A 13975-nucleotide genomic window follows, 5' to 3' on the forward strand; every position below is an offset into this window, starting at 1 on the left:
AGAAAAGAAATACATTTTAAATTATAGTCAGTCTTCTATTATACAGAAGAAAAATAGATTATACACAAGAAAAATCTATTATACACAAGAAAAATATAGATATATAATGCTAATAAAAAATTAACTGATAGGAGGTAATGTTACACTCATGAAAAACCTGCACTCGGGGATTTCATGAGAATTTGGAGTTCAAGGATGGCATAAAATACATCAGAAAACTGTGCCTTAAAGTAATCATAACAATACGAAAAGAAAAAGGAAACAAACTAAAAAGATCACAACACTTTACATTCAATATAGAGTCTTGTCCTTTTCACTAAAATAAATACCTTATTTTCATTCATATTTCATTATAAATTTAATGATTCTCATATAATAAAGGTAGATCCCAAAATTATAAGTGAGAAAGTAAAGAAAGTATTCAACTCTTCTCACTTTGATTTGAGAGACACAAGTTATTGCATAGAATGCTTCAATTGTAGAATATAAGGATCAAAACAAGTTTATTGTTGGCCTTTATTTAAGGTATTTAACCAGAGTTTGAAAACTCAAAATATTATCCAAGTCATAATTTTAATTCATTATCAGAATTGCTTCAGACTACAAACAAGCACATTCATTAAAGTGCTAATAAAAATCAGACACCATGCTTCTCTGCAAATTTTAATATCAATGTTGAACCTACATTTTAAAATTATTAGAGACCTCTCCTTACACACATGCCCATCTTTTTGAGGGTACATGACAGTGCCTGACTCTGTCTTCTGGATGAGCTGCCCCAAGTCCATCATGGCCATCCCCTTACTGTGGGACCACCTGCAGTCCCTCCTGCTGCTCCAGGACTCAGGTTTCCCTGCTGGCTAATAGGGGCCTCCACATCTGTGTCCCATCACTTCTCCTTGCATGCCCACCCATCTGAGACTGTGTGAGAGTGTTTGACACAGTCTACCAGGGGTGAGTAGCCCAGATTCCACCATTACCATTCCCCTGCTTTGGAGAAATGTGCAGTCCTTCCCACTGCTCAAGGACTTAGGATTCCCTCCTGGTTAATAGGGACAAGGACATGCTTTTCCCATCTCTACTCTTTGGACTTTGGCCCTATCTCTCTGAGATTACTGAAGTGAAGCAAACTAGTCAGGGCTGATATACCTTTTTGGAGAACTACTGAGTACCCTGGCTGGATCCATTTTGTTTCAGCCAATATAAAATCAAAAGAGAGATCCTGAAGCCTAGACAAATTCACTTTTCATATGCAATCAGAAAGGAATCAAGGTGCATCAATAACACAATAAACAGTACTCTACAAGGAATAGGTGCAGAACAGGATTTTCTAAATTGGACAGCAGTTGCTCAGGCATTAAGGTCAACGAACAGCTAATGGAAACTTATAAAACTAAATGCTACTAAAGTGCTTTTGTACAGCAAAAGAAACAATTGAGGAAGTGAAGAGGAGACCCCCAGATTTAGAGAAAATATTTATTAGCTACATATCTAACAGATAATTAATATCCAGTATATATAAAGAACTCAATATACAAAGAATGAAGAAAACAAATGACCAAACTAATCATGGACTATGAATCTGAACAAAGAGTTGTGAGAAGAAATAACATGACTAAGAAACATCTATAAACAGTGCTCAACATTCTTAGTAATCAGGAAAAGGCACATCAAAACCAATTTAAGATTTCATCTTACCCAAGTCAGAATGGCTAGGATTGAGAGAACAAATGACACCAAATGCTAGCAAGGATGTGGGATTGCAAACTCATGAAATAAGTATGGAGAACTGTATGGAGAACTCTTAGAAAACTAAAAATGAACCTACTGTTTGACCCAGTTATACCACTCCTTGGCATATTCCCAAAGAACTCATCCTGCTGCATAGATACTTATACATCCATATTTGTTGATGCCCTTTTCACAATAGCTGAGAAACTGAAGCAACCTAATTGTCTTCAATAGAATAATGGATAATGATAATGAGGTACACAATGGAGCTCTACTCAGCAGTAAAGAAAGACAAAATCATGAAATTTGCAGGTAAATGGATGGAACTAGAAATTGCTATGCTGAATGAAGTAATACAGACTCAGAAGAAACAAACAACATATGTTTTTCCTCATTTTTGGATCTTAGCACCAAATCTGGATGTGACTGCAGGAGCCAGGAAAGGGAAAGAAACCATGGTTCTAAAGGGAAACAAGGAACTTGAGAGAGGGATAATAAGAGACAGGTGTTACTAAGGTTGAAATGGGTTAAATGGGGTATTTATTTGAAAGGGGAAAAAGAAGGGTTATACAAGGAAACATGGGCATAAAGGGAAAGAAGGTGCTCTAGAGAGGGGGGTTATAGGAGACAGGTATAATTATGGGGGAAATGGGAAAAATGGGGAACTTTAACTGGAGAGGGAGTAGGGTAGGTTAGGCAGGAAGAGAGAGAGGAGAGATGAATAATGCTTAACTAGTGTGACAATCCAGAGGTAAATTTTCAAAAGTCTACTGGAAAATACACTTATACAATATTTATATATGAGTGCACATGTACAGCTGAAGGCTATATAACAACAAACACAGTGCCAGGCTTAAAACAGAATGATTATTTTTGCAAATTTTTAAACTTGGCTATGTTTCGGAAATTCTGAATATATGAATCTTGAATTTTGAAGGTGGATTTTTAAAAAAGAGTTTATATATTGTGATAACAAAAATAGATACACCACTTTGAACAGCAGCTATAAGATTTGTCTTATAGAAATGAATCTGCACTAATCATGTTGTGATCTGTATATTTAATAACATTTAGAGTATTTAATAAATTATGTCCAAATACATTTTTAATTGTAGCAATACACCATTGCTTTATAATTGGATTTCCAGCAATCTCTTGGGTAAGAGAGTTGTTCGCATAGGTATGAGCGCTTAATTTCCAACATAAAATTAGTTTGCTCTTAGTTCCAACATAAATAAAATCATGCATCAACAAGTATAATGTTATTCTTTAAGGTGCTGAGGCACCCAAGGCTTTATTCATAATAAGCAACTATCCTCCTACCTAGTTCAACACCATTTAGTACTTTGTTTTAATTATCTTTATTTTGCTTTCATGTATGTTGTTAAACCCCATGTGTGTAATGCCTGCAGATTTCAGAAGGCATCAGATTCCCAGAACTGGAGTTCTGGGAGGCTGTTTACTATATGGGTGCCAGGAACTGAACCAGGGTCCTTAAACCCTGAGCCTTCTCTTCATCCCCAGTGACTCCAATTCTTTAAAGATCAGCTTCCCTAAGAAGTAAAATAAATAGAAGACTAAAAGCTATCATGGAGTTTTTAAAAGAACTTTCAATATTACCTGGTAATAGTTGTAGAAGTATATGATGTATATGGAAGAATAACTCATTTGTCAAAATTAACAGACTTAATTTGGGTGATTACCATGAATTTCTACAAGGCATCTTGATCATGGAATAGCTCAAAATTCTTGTTTTGTTCTTTACCACAGCACAATATAAAGTATTTTGATTGATTACTTCACCACATCAAATAGCTTAGAAGTTGTCACAGAGTAATAGCAGTTACAGGTAGGTGACAGTTGTATGATTTTCATGGAATTTTTCTTAATGCTTAGAGTCCAGCAGGTTTTTCAGTACATGACTCAATTTTCTTACTAAGGACATTTGGAATATGGTTTAAAACTAAGTCTTTACCTTTCATCCTAAGTGTTCTGTTAAATGTCATTTGACAAATGTTCTCTCAAAGACGAGCTGAAAGAAAAATATGTACTAATGATTTCTACACAAAAGGAAGATATGGGAAGGTACAACAGATTTTCCTTTTACACCACTTACTGTATCACTATATTTGAAATCAGTGTCATGATATTTGTTTCAGAATGCATGCACAAATTGGCTTATCCAATTTTCCTAAATGTAATAAATTGACAGATCAGTTTTATTGATAAACTTAATGGTAAAATATTTATTTATTCATTAAATATAATTGAGATGAAACCCTAAAAATTTACAATATTCTTTGTTGTTGAAGTTTGTATTTAACATGAAAATAAGGATGTGTTAATGTTCTCATATTTTATAAACTTTGCATTGCTCTAGGCATAAATTTATAAAAATCTGATTTAATTTGGTAAGGCAATATGACTACATTGAAAAAATATATATTTTTAACAGTATTCATTTAATAACCACATACTTAGAAGAAACATTTCATTACAACAGCATTAACATATTCAATAACAATTTCCTGAGCTAAGATGCATCTCTTTCAAAATTGGCTGTAAATTTTTAGGCTTACAGTTGAATTATTACAGGTATAAAATATTGTACTCAGTATAGACCCTATAAGACATAAAATTAAATGAGGTTTTAACCTTTAAAAAAGATCTCCATTTCATTATTAAAATACACAGTTTCATACAGAAAACTTCATTTTTAATGCAATTGACATTAAGGTGTTTGCACATGTATTTCTAATCTCTATATATCTGATTATTATTCATCACAGTTGATTACTTTCTGAGTTCCTTAACCCAGCAGACAAGAAGAAATAATAAAAATCAGGGCAGAAATTAATGAAATTGAAACAAAGAAAACCATACAAACAATGAGCGAATCCAAGAGCTGGTTCTTTAAAAGATAAACAAGATTGACAGACTGCTGGCCAGTTAACCAAGAGAAAAAAAGAGAACCTCCAAATCAACAAAATCAGAGATGAAAGGGGAAACATCACAACAGACACCAGAAAGATACAGAATATTATAAGGGAATACTTTAAAAACCTATATGCTATCAAATTTGAAAACCCAAAATAAATGGACGCATATGTAAAGGCATGGGAACCACCAAAACTAAACCAAGAAGAGATTAACAGCTTAAACAGACCCATATCACAAAAAGAAATTGAAACAGTAATACAAAACCTCCCGACTAAAAAAAGCCCAGGACCAGATGGATTTACAGCAGAATTCTATCAGACATTTAAAGAAGATCTGATGCAAAATTCTCAACAAAATACTTGCAAACCACATACAGACACACATCAAAAAGATCATCCTCCATGATCAAGTTGGCTTTGTCCCAGAGACGCAGGGGTGGTTCAATACACATAAGTCAATAAACATCATAAATCATAAAAATGGGCTCAAAGACAACAACCACATGGTCATCTCAATAGATGCAGAGAAGGCCTTTGACAAAATTCAACATGCATTTATTTTCAAAGTCCTAGAGAGAACTGGACTGGAGGAAAGATACCTAAACATAATTAAAGCCATATAAAACAAAACCAAAGCCAACATCACTGTAAATGGAGAAAAACTGGAAGCATTCCCATTGAAATCAGGAACCAAAGCTGTCTACAATCTTCACCTCTCTTTAACATAGTGCTTGAAATTCTTGCAAGAGCAATAAGATAAGAACAGGAAATTAAAGGATCAATAATTGGAAAAAAGAGATCAAATTATCCCTTTTTGCAGATGATATGATATTATATCTAATAGATGCCAAAAATTCCACCAGAAAAATAGAAATTCTTAACACTTTCAGTAAAGTGGCAGATTACAAAATTAACCTACAAAAGTCTGTAGCCTTTCTAAATACCAATAACAAGCAATCAGGGAAAGTGCACATGGAAACACTCTCCTTCACAATAGCTGCAAAAAAATGTATCTAGGAATAGACATGACCAAAGATATTAAGGAGCTCCAAAATGAAAATTTTAAATCGTTAAAGAAAGAGATTAAGGAAGACCTCAGATATGGAAGGAACTCCCATACTCATGGATTGGAAGAATTAATATTGTGAAAATGACAATCCCATAAAAGTCATTTATAGATTCAATGCAATGCCAATCAAAATACCCATGACATTTTTCACGTAATTGGAAAAAAAAAAAACATCCTAAGATTCATATGGAAGCAAAAAAGACCTCAGATAGCCAAAACAACCTTGACCACTAAGAGCCATAATGCCAGGGGGATTACTATACCAGATTCTAAGCTGTATTACAGAGCTATAGTCATAAAAACAACATGGTACTGGCACAGAAATAGACCCACAGATCATTGGATCAAAATTGAAGACCCAAATATGAGTAAATACAATTTCAGCCACATGATATTTGACAAAGTGGCCAAGAATATTCACTGGAGGAAAGGCAGCATATTCGGCAAATGGCGCTGGCAAAACTGGATCTCCTACTGGAGATGAATGAAACTAAACCCCTATCTTTCACCCCACACAAAAGTCAATTCCAAATGGATCAAAGACCTCAATGTAAAGCATGAAACTCTGAAACTGTTAGAAGAAAATACCAGGAAAAACCTACAAGATATAGGTGTAGGAAAGGATTTTCTGAACTGGAGATCAATTGCTCAGGAAACAAGGGCAAGAATTAACAAATGGGACCTCATTAAACTAATAAGCTTCTGTACATCAAAGAAGGCAACCAGGGAAGCAAATAGAATACCCACAGAATGGGAGACAATCTTCACCAGCGACACATCCAACAGAGGTTTAATACCCAGATTATATAATGAACTCAAAAAACAGAATCAAGACTGTTGGGGACCACTGCTGTCTAAAGTAGCAGTCTCTCCATGTCTGGATAGCCGCAGGCCGCTCGGCATTCTTATGCAGAGACTCCTTTTCTCAGCGGGGTGCCTTCCTGCTCTCTTCCTGACTCACCTTTTGAAGTGCCCATCACAGATACATGTCCCTCGGCATGAAACTGCCAGGTTTTCCTGTGTGATAATCAGGCACTGTCTGACAGCCTGGCAGAAGCCCACCACCACATGTAAATGGGGCATCCTACAAAGCACCTATCAACTAAGGCTTTTGCTACTGCCTCCACACTATAAATATCCTGGTTTCCCCCTAATAAATAGGAGCTGAATCACTAAGATCTGGAGCTGAGCTGAATCACTGAATAAAGGAGCTGTATCAGGAGCTGAGCTGTACCAGTCTCTTATTCAATCTCCCCGGAGGGGACTGTCCCTTCATAAACATTCACTTGCGGAGATCCTGCTTTCGCCATTCTTGCACCTCCCCTCGTGATCTGGTAGCTGGCGGATCGCGTACCTAGAGGTAGTGCCCAGTAGCTTGGAATGGGACTTGCCTGGAAGCACAGCGACTGCTGAGTTGCCAGCATCCGGTAGCCGCAGAGAGCCAGGGACCCAAGCAGCAACCCGGTGCGTGGGATCCACCCATATCTGGTGCCCAATGTGAGAGCCTCCGAACTCCACGCCAGCCAGCAGCTGGCCCCCCTGAAACAAAGAATTCGTGAGTACCTCTCCCACAAGGAGAGCATCAGAAATCTCTCTTTCTTTTGTCTCCCATCAGGAGACTTAAAAGGCAATTGTGCCTTCAAGCCACCCCACCCGTGGGGCCTGGCTGTCTCTTTTTCTCTTTTCCTCCTTCTAAAATAAACCTCCCTAATCGGTTTTGTTATCCTGCCCCCAGGGCACTCAAACCACAGCTAAAACCAGTTAGGTGAGAATTTAAATTAACTAGTCCCTGCGGAGCACTTGAAAGTTCAAGGTGGCTCGCGCCAAATAAACAAAAGGTTTAAAAAGACCATTTTTTTTCTGTAGTCTGCAAGCCAGACTTGTGCTTGTCAGAGTGTTCCAATCCCCTTGTATCAGGCTACTGCAGAAACATTAAATGCTAGACAACACTATTTTCCTTTTATAATGGGTAACTCAGCATCACGCCAGAAAAAACTCCAAATTCGTTCCCTTAAAACCCTGCTTAAATCAAGAGGACTTAAGATCTCCCAAAAAGAAAGCTCAAAATTTTGGAATGAAGTATATCAATTTGCACCCTGGATCCTATCAACAGACATTTCTGATCCAGAGGTCTGGACTAACATTGCATATCTGGCTCGTAAAAAAGAAATCCAGGAAAGGCATAATTTTCCCCTTTCCTTTCTCCCCATAATAGCAGCCATCCAACAATGCTTAAGAAGTCAGACAAAACCTACCCATCAACAAAATTGACTCTTACCCCCCTCTTGCTGATTTAACAAGCCCAGATGTTAATGCCCAGACTTCAAAAGCTCCCAAAGATCCTCAGGTAAATTCCCCTCCCCCTTCACCTCAGCTGCCGCTACACCCTGTGGCTCTGCCACTGCCTGAGGCGCTGTTCTAGCCACGCCCTACAGCCACAGAGCAACTGTGTAATCTTAGGGATAGTGGAAGTTGCCAGTCCCAAAGCCTGTATCCTCAATGGCCTCAGGACCCCCAAATCCCACCGGTAGAGGCTTTTCCTATTAACTTACAAATAACAAGGCAACGCCCTCTAGCCTGGTACCCGCTCCCAGCAGCAGAACTTAAAGAATTATGCCAGGCTGTCCGTGAAGATGGAATCCATGCTCCATGGGCAAAATCTATACTACAAACATTTAATACTAATCTGCTTACCCCCCAGGACTGGAGAGATATCTGCAGATCTACCCTCCCCAGTCCATTATTTGTACAATGGGAGGCTTTATTTAGAGATGAATGCCTGATGCAGGCTAAAAGAAATGACACTCATAATCAACAGCTAAGACCACAACAGGGACAGGATCCACCACCTGGATTCATAGATTGGAACTATGACCAGCTTTTTGGTCAGGGCAACTTCTCCACAGGAATCCAGCAGGCTGCAATTCCTGCTGGCTGTTTTGAGCAAGTTCACTTATGTGCCCTACAGGCTTGGGACCGCCTAACCCCCTTGTCCACCGGGCCTGGAGAAAGCCTGGGACTGCCTAAACCCCTTGCCCACCGGGCCTGGAGAGACTTCTTCATTAACTTTTTTAAAACAAAAACCAGCTGAGGATCTCCCAGATTTTATACTAAGAGTACAGGGCAGTTTAGATAGAAAAATAACAGATCCTGCAACCAAAGCAATGCTTTTAAACAGCCTTGTCTGGGAAGGGATGACCCCAGAGCACAGACAAGCATGCCAGGGACTAAAAAATGAACATTATGAAAAATAGATTATGGCCACCCATGACATTGGGACTGCCACGTACCAGGCCTCCTCCCTTGCCCAAGCCCTTGTAGCCACAACCCAATCCAACTCAAAATACTTTAAATGTAGAGAAACTAGACACCTGAAAGAAAATTGTCCCCAAAATGACTCAGCTGCCACTCGACTCCCTTAAAACCTGTCCTGGATGTTCCCCATCCACTCACCCTTAATTCTCCCCAGAGCTTCTTTCTCTGTCATCCTCATGGCTGTCTCTACCCTGCTTAATACCAACACTTCAGCCAGCCCCCACGCTGCCTAATACCATGTGCTAGAGATTTTATTTTTCAGGAAAAAATCAGATCCATGGGACAATCGCTGGCGTATCGAAATAATAAAAAAAATTCTACCCAGGTACATTCTCTAGGTACCCTACAGCTGACTTTCATATCTCTCCACAGCTTGCACCTGCAGCTAAGTCTGTGCTAACTCATCATAATATTATTCTACAGGAAAGACAAACAGAGGCAGTACTCTCATCTAGTGGATATCCTCTACTGATTCAAACAACTGGCTAATTATTCAATTTGCATTTTCAGCGAGTAAGCCTACTCATTACAAATGCCTCACTGACTACTCTCTCCAGTACAGCATGCATCACCCCTCCTCTTTTCCTATAGTACAAAGGAAAAGCCCAAAACTGTGTTAATCTCTCTTTGTCGACCTTTTGTGTACCAGTAATGATTACAGCCCAGGTGTACCTACTCGAGAAGGAAGGAACCACCTTCCTCCTACATAGCTGCCAGCAGAGAAAATCTTCTTCCCCCTGCTGGTAGGGATCGAACTTGCACTCTCCTGGGTGCTGGAGGCGTTGCTACGGTGACAACTGCTACAAGCCCAACACCTGGCGGGAAATATCCGAGACAAGCTGGACCAAGCAAATGGCATCCGCGACTGACAGCCTGGAATCTCTCCAACAACAAATAAACTCTCTCGCCAAGGTTGTGCTCCACAACAAAAGAACATTGGACTCAATAACTGCTAAACATGGGGTAGATGTGTGGTATTGGGAAAGAATGCTGTTTCTTTGTAAATTAATCAAATGTTGTTGAAACCAATGTTAACACTCTCAAAAAACTTTGAAATGATCCATTTTCAAAATTTCAACCCACCAAACAATTAGGTTGGCTTAGTAATCCCTTGTTTTCATGGCTCCTGCCCCTTGTTGGCCCCCTGGTCATACTGTGTATTATTTTGATACTTGCTCACTGTTTTATAAGATTTCTTCACCAACAAATTACTGTCATTGCTAAAAATTGCTACAAAACAGGTCATGGTCAATTATCAGACTTTGGATTCTCCCGAGATAAGGATGAGTTGGTTCTTAGGGCTGGTGATGGCACTTCTCCATTTTTAAATCAAACAGGGTCATCAATGAAAGAGAGGTACTGAAGTCTCCTTTACTGTTATGCTGGAGCCTATTCTTTCCGTTTTGGTCTAACAGGGTTTTATGAAGTCGGATCTTCCATTAGATATTGTTGGGGACCCGTGCTGTCTGGGTCGCAGTCTCTCCATGTCCGGATAGCCCAAGGGGCTCGGCGTTCTTATGCAGAGACTCCTTTTCTCAGCAGGGCACCCCCCTACTCTCTTCCTGACTCATCTTTGAAGTAGCCATCACAGATACATGGCCTCTGGCATGGGACCTGCCAGGTTTTCCTGTGTGATAATCAGGCACTGTCTGACAGCCTGACAGAAGCCCACCACCACATGTAAATGGGGCATCCTACAAAGCACCTATCAACTAAGGCTTTTGCTACTGCCTCCACACTATGAATATCCTAGTTTCCCGCTAATAAATCAGAGCTGAATCACTAAGATCTGGAGCTGAGCTGAATCACTGAATAAAGGAGCTGTATCAGGAACTGAGCTGTACCAGTCTCTTATTCAATCTCCCCGGAGGGGGCTGTCCCTTGGTAAACATTCACTTGCAGAGATCCTGCTTTGCCATTCTTGCACCTCCCCTTGTGATCCTGCGGCCGGTGGATCGCGTACCTAGAGGGAGTGCCCAGTAGCTTCGAACGGAACTTGCCTGGAAGCACAGCGACCGCTGAGTCACCAGCATCTGGTAGCCGCAGAGAGCCAGGGACCCAAGCAGCAAAGCGTGGGACCCGCCCAGGCACGCCAGCATGCGTACCTAGAGGGAGTGCCCAGTAGCTTGGAACGGAACTTGCCTGGAAGCACAGCGACCGCTGAGTCACCAGCATCCGGTAGCCGCAGAGAGCCAGGGACCCAAGCAGCAAAGCGTGGGACCCGCCCAGCCTTAAAGGATGTTCAATATCACTGGTAATTAGGGAAATGCAAATTAAAACCACTTTAGGATTTCATCTTACCCCAGTCAGACTGGCTAAGATCAAGAGAACAAATGATACCAAATGTTGGAGAGGATGTTGGGAAAGGGGAAAGCTCATCCACTGTTGGCGGGGCTGCAAACTTGTTCAACCCCTATGGAAAGCAGTGTGGAGAACTCTTAAAAAACTACAAATGAACCTACCATTTGACCCAGTTATACCACTCCTTTGCATATACCCAAAGAACTCATCCTATTGCAGAGAAACTTGTACATCCATGTTTGTTGCTGTTCTTTTCACAGTAGCTAAGAAATGGAAGAAACCTAAATGTTCCTCAGCTGATGAATGGATAATAGGTTCATTTGTACGATGGAGTTTTACTCAGCAGTAAAGAAAGATGAAATCATATAATTTGCAGGCAAATTGATGGAACTAGAAACTGTTATACTGAGTGAAGTAACACACACTCAGAAAAAAACGAAATATGTTCTACCTCCTGTGTGGATCCTAGAACCAAATCCTAATAGTGAGTATGTGTGCAGACATAACTACAGGGACCAGGATAATGGAACGGAAACAGGAAGGTAAAGGAAAACAAATAACCTGAAAGAGAAGAACAGTAGGAAACAGACCTTAATAAGGGAGATATGGATAAAAATTGGGTTAGTTTAAGGGAGTGGGGAGAGAAGGGTATACTAAGAACCTAGGGCATAAAGGGAAAGAAGGTGTTCAAGAGAGGTAGGACCGTAGGAAAAGGGTATTACTAAAGGAGAAAGGGGGGAAATGGGGGCACCTTAAGTGGGAAAAATATATTTTAGCATTTAGGTTATACTTTAAAATAGTCTATTTGATTTAGTTTTATTATTATTGTGTGTTTCTGTGCATGGTGGCGGTGTGTGCCATGGCACCCATATGGAGTGGAAGGCACCTTGTTTACTGAATTGTCTCCTTTCACCTTTACATGGTTTCAGTGAAGTAACATGTCTCCATGCTCGTGCATCTGCTCACCCATCTTGTCAGCCCATTCTGTACTTTTGTAAAATAAAGATTTTAAATGTGGGAGGAGCAGAGACAGTCTTTTTCAGCACGAGACTCTTTGTTGATTAATGAGGCTTCACCATATTGGATGCACCCACAGCGTAAGACATTTGGGAACACAAATTAGATTCTAAAGGCCTTATTAAATCTATGATAAAGTACATTAAAGAGGGTTGGGTGAGGGCCAATAAGGGGAGGTGGGGATAAGGGAAGGGATCTAATTAATATTAAATTATATTGTTTGATAATCCCAAAAGTTCTATAAAAAGAGTAAACACTAATGTTTATAGAAAATTGTAAACTCAATGAATACATAGATATTTATATTAAAAATAGTATCTTTTTGGACAAAGATTATTGCATTATATCTGCTTAACAAAGCTTAACTTTTTCTGAGTATAAAATAATTTTATAAATCTTTCTTTAGCTGAGAGATACAAAACATTTTTCTACCTTTACAAACCTGTCACTAACATCTTTGCTATTAATTCTGACATTTACATTTTTGCAGTCTCATGCTACTGATCAATTTTAATCCTCAACATGACTCATATTTTCTACTTTTTTTTGTCAGCCTGGTAATGTAGATGATAAGCCCAGTAAGTTTTATTTTGTTACATATGTACTATATTTCTATCTATTAAAAGTCATGTGTCAATTTTTTTAAGGATTGAGCTTTGAAATAGCCTAATCTGTTTTAAGATTTCCTAGGCCACGTGAAAGCAGCCTTTAAGAACAGGGCTGAAATTTTCCTAGTATTCAGCTCATTACAATTCCATATACTATGTAGACTTTTTCCTTTCATTTGATGAGTAGGAATAAGAACTAGCCACTCCCTTCTGTGAGCTTTTTCTTGGGTGAGGATTGAATTATTTCTCTGGATTTTCTCATAGACTTGGATTTTTTGCATTAGAAAGTTGAAAAAGTGAAGAATGAGTGACCTCATCTGTTTTCTATAGGACAAGTTAACTTATTATTTCTTGTCAATATTTTAAAAAACAGCAAGTGTATGCATTTGCAGGTGTTTTCATTAGCTATAAAAGATAGAATGATAATTTTTTCCTATTTATTCCATATTTCCCTAATGTAGAACTTATCTTAGCCTTGTTTGGAACAGAAGTACAATTTTACTAACAAAGCTTGCTGTTCTTAGCATTTCTTCTAGACGTCTCTCTTTCCTCTCCTTTTCACTTTCTGTTCTATCTGCATTTACCTTGTATGATGAATAGCTTTAGCCATCAACCACCTGGGTACAGGGAGCCTCAATTGATGAATTGCCTCCATTAGACTGGCCTGTGACCATTTCTGTGGGGTATTTTGTTAATTTTTGAGTGATGTGGGATGGCTCAGCTCACTGTGGGCAGTGCCACCCGGGGCAGATTGTTCTGTATTATATAAGAAAGCAGGCTGAGCATGGGCCAGGGGAGCAAGCGAGTAAGAAGCAGCCATCCATAGTTTGTGCTCCAGCTCCTGCCTCCAAATTCCTGCCCAGAGTTCCTACCTTGAGCCCCCTCAGTGATGAACTGTGACCCTGGAGATGTAAGCTAAATAAGTCTTTTCCTCCCCAAGTTGGTATTGGTCAGAATGTTAACAGCAATGGAGAAAAAAACTAGAACACCTTGTC

General features: G+C 39.3%; 1 pseudogene; it reads right to left on the bottom strand.

Annotated features, from left to right (window-relative positions):
* Positions 1-11153, bottom strand: part of LOC103738021 — a 29198-nt pseudogene extending 18045 nt beyond the window's left edge.
* Positions 11154-13975: the final 2822 nt, after the last annotated feature.

The sequence above is a fragment of the Nannospalax galili genome, unplaced genomic scaffold (assembly GCF_000622305.1).
Source record: "Nannospalax galili isolate Female #2095 unplaced genomic scaffold, S.galili_v1.0 scaffold96, whole genome shotgun sequence".
NCBI lineage: Eukaryota > Metazoa > Chordata > Mammalia > Rodentia > Spalacidae > Nannospalax > Nannospalax galili.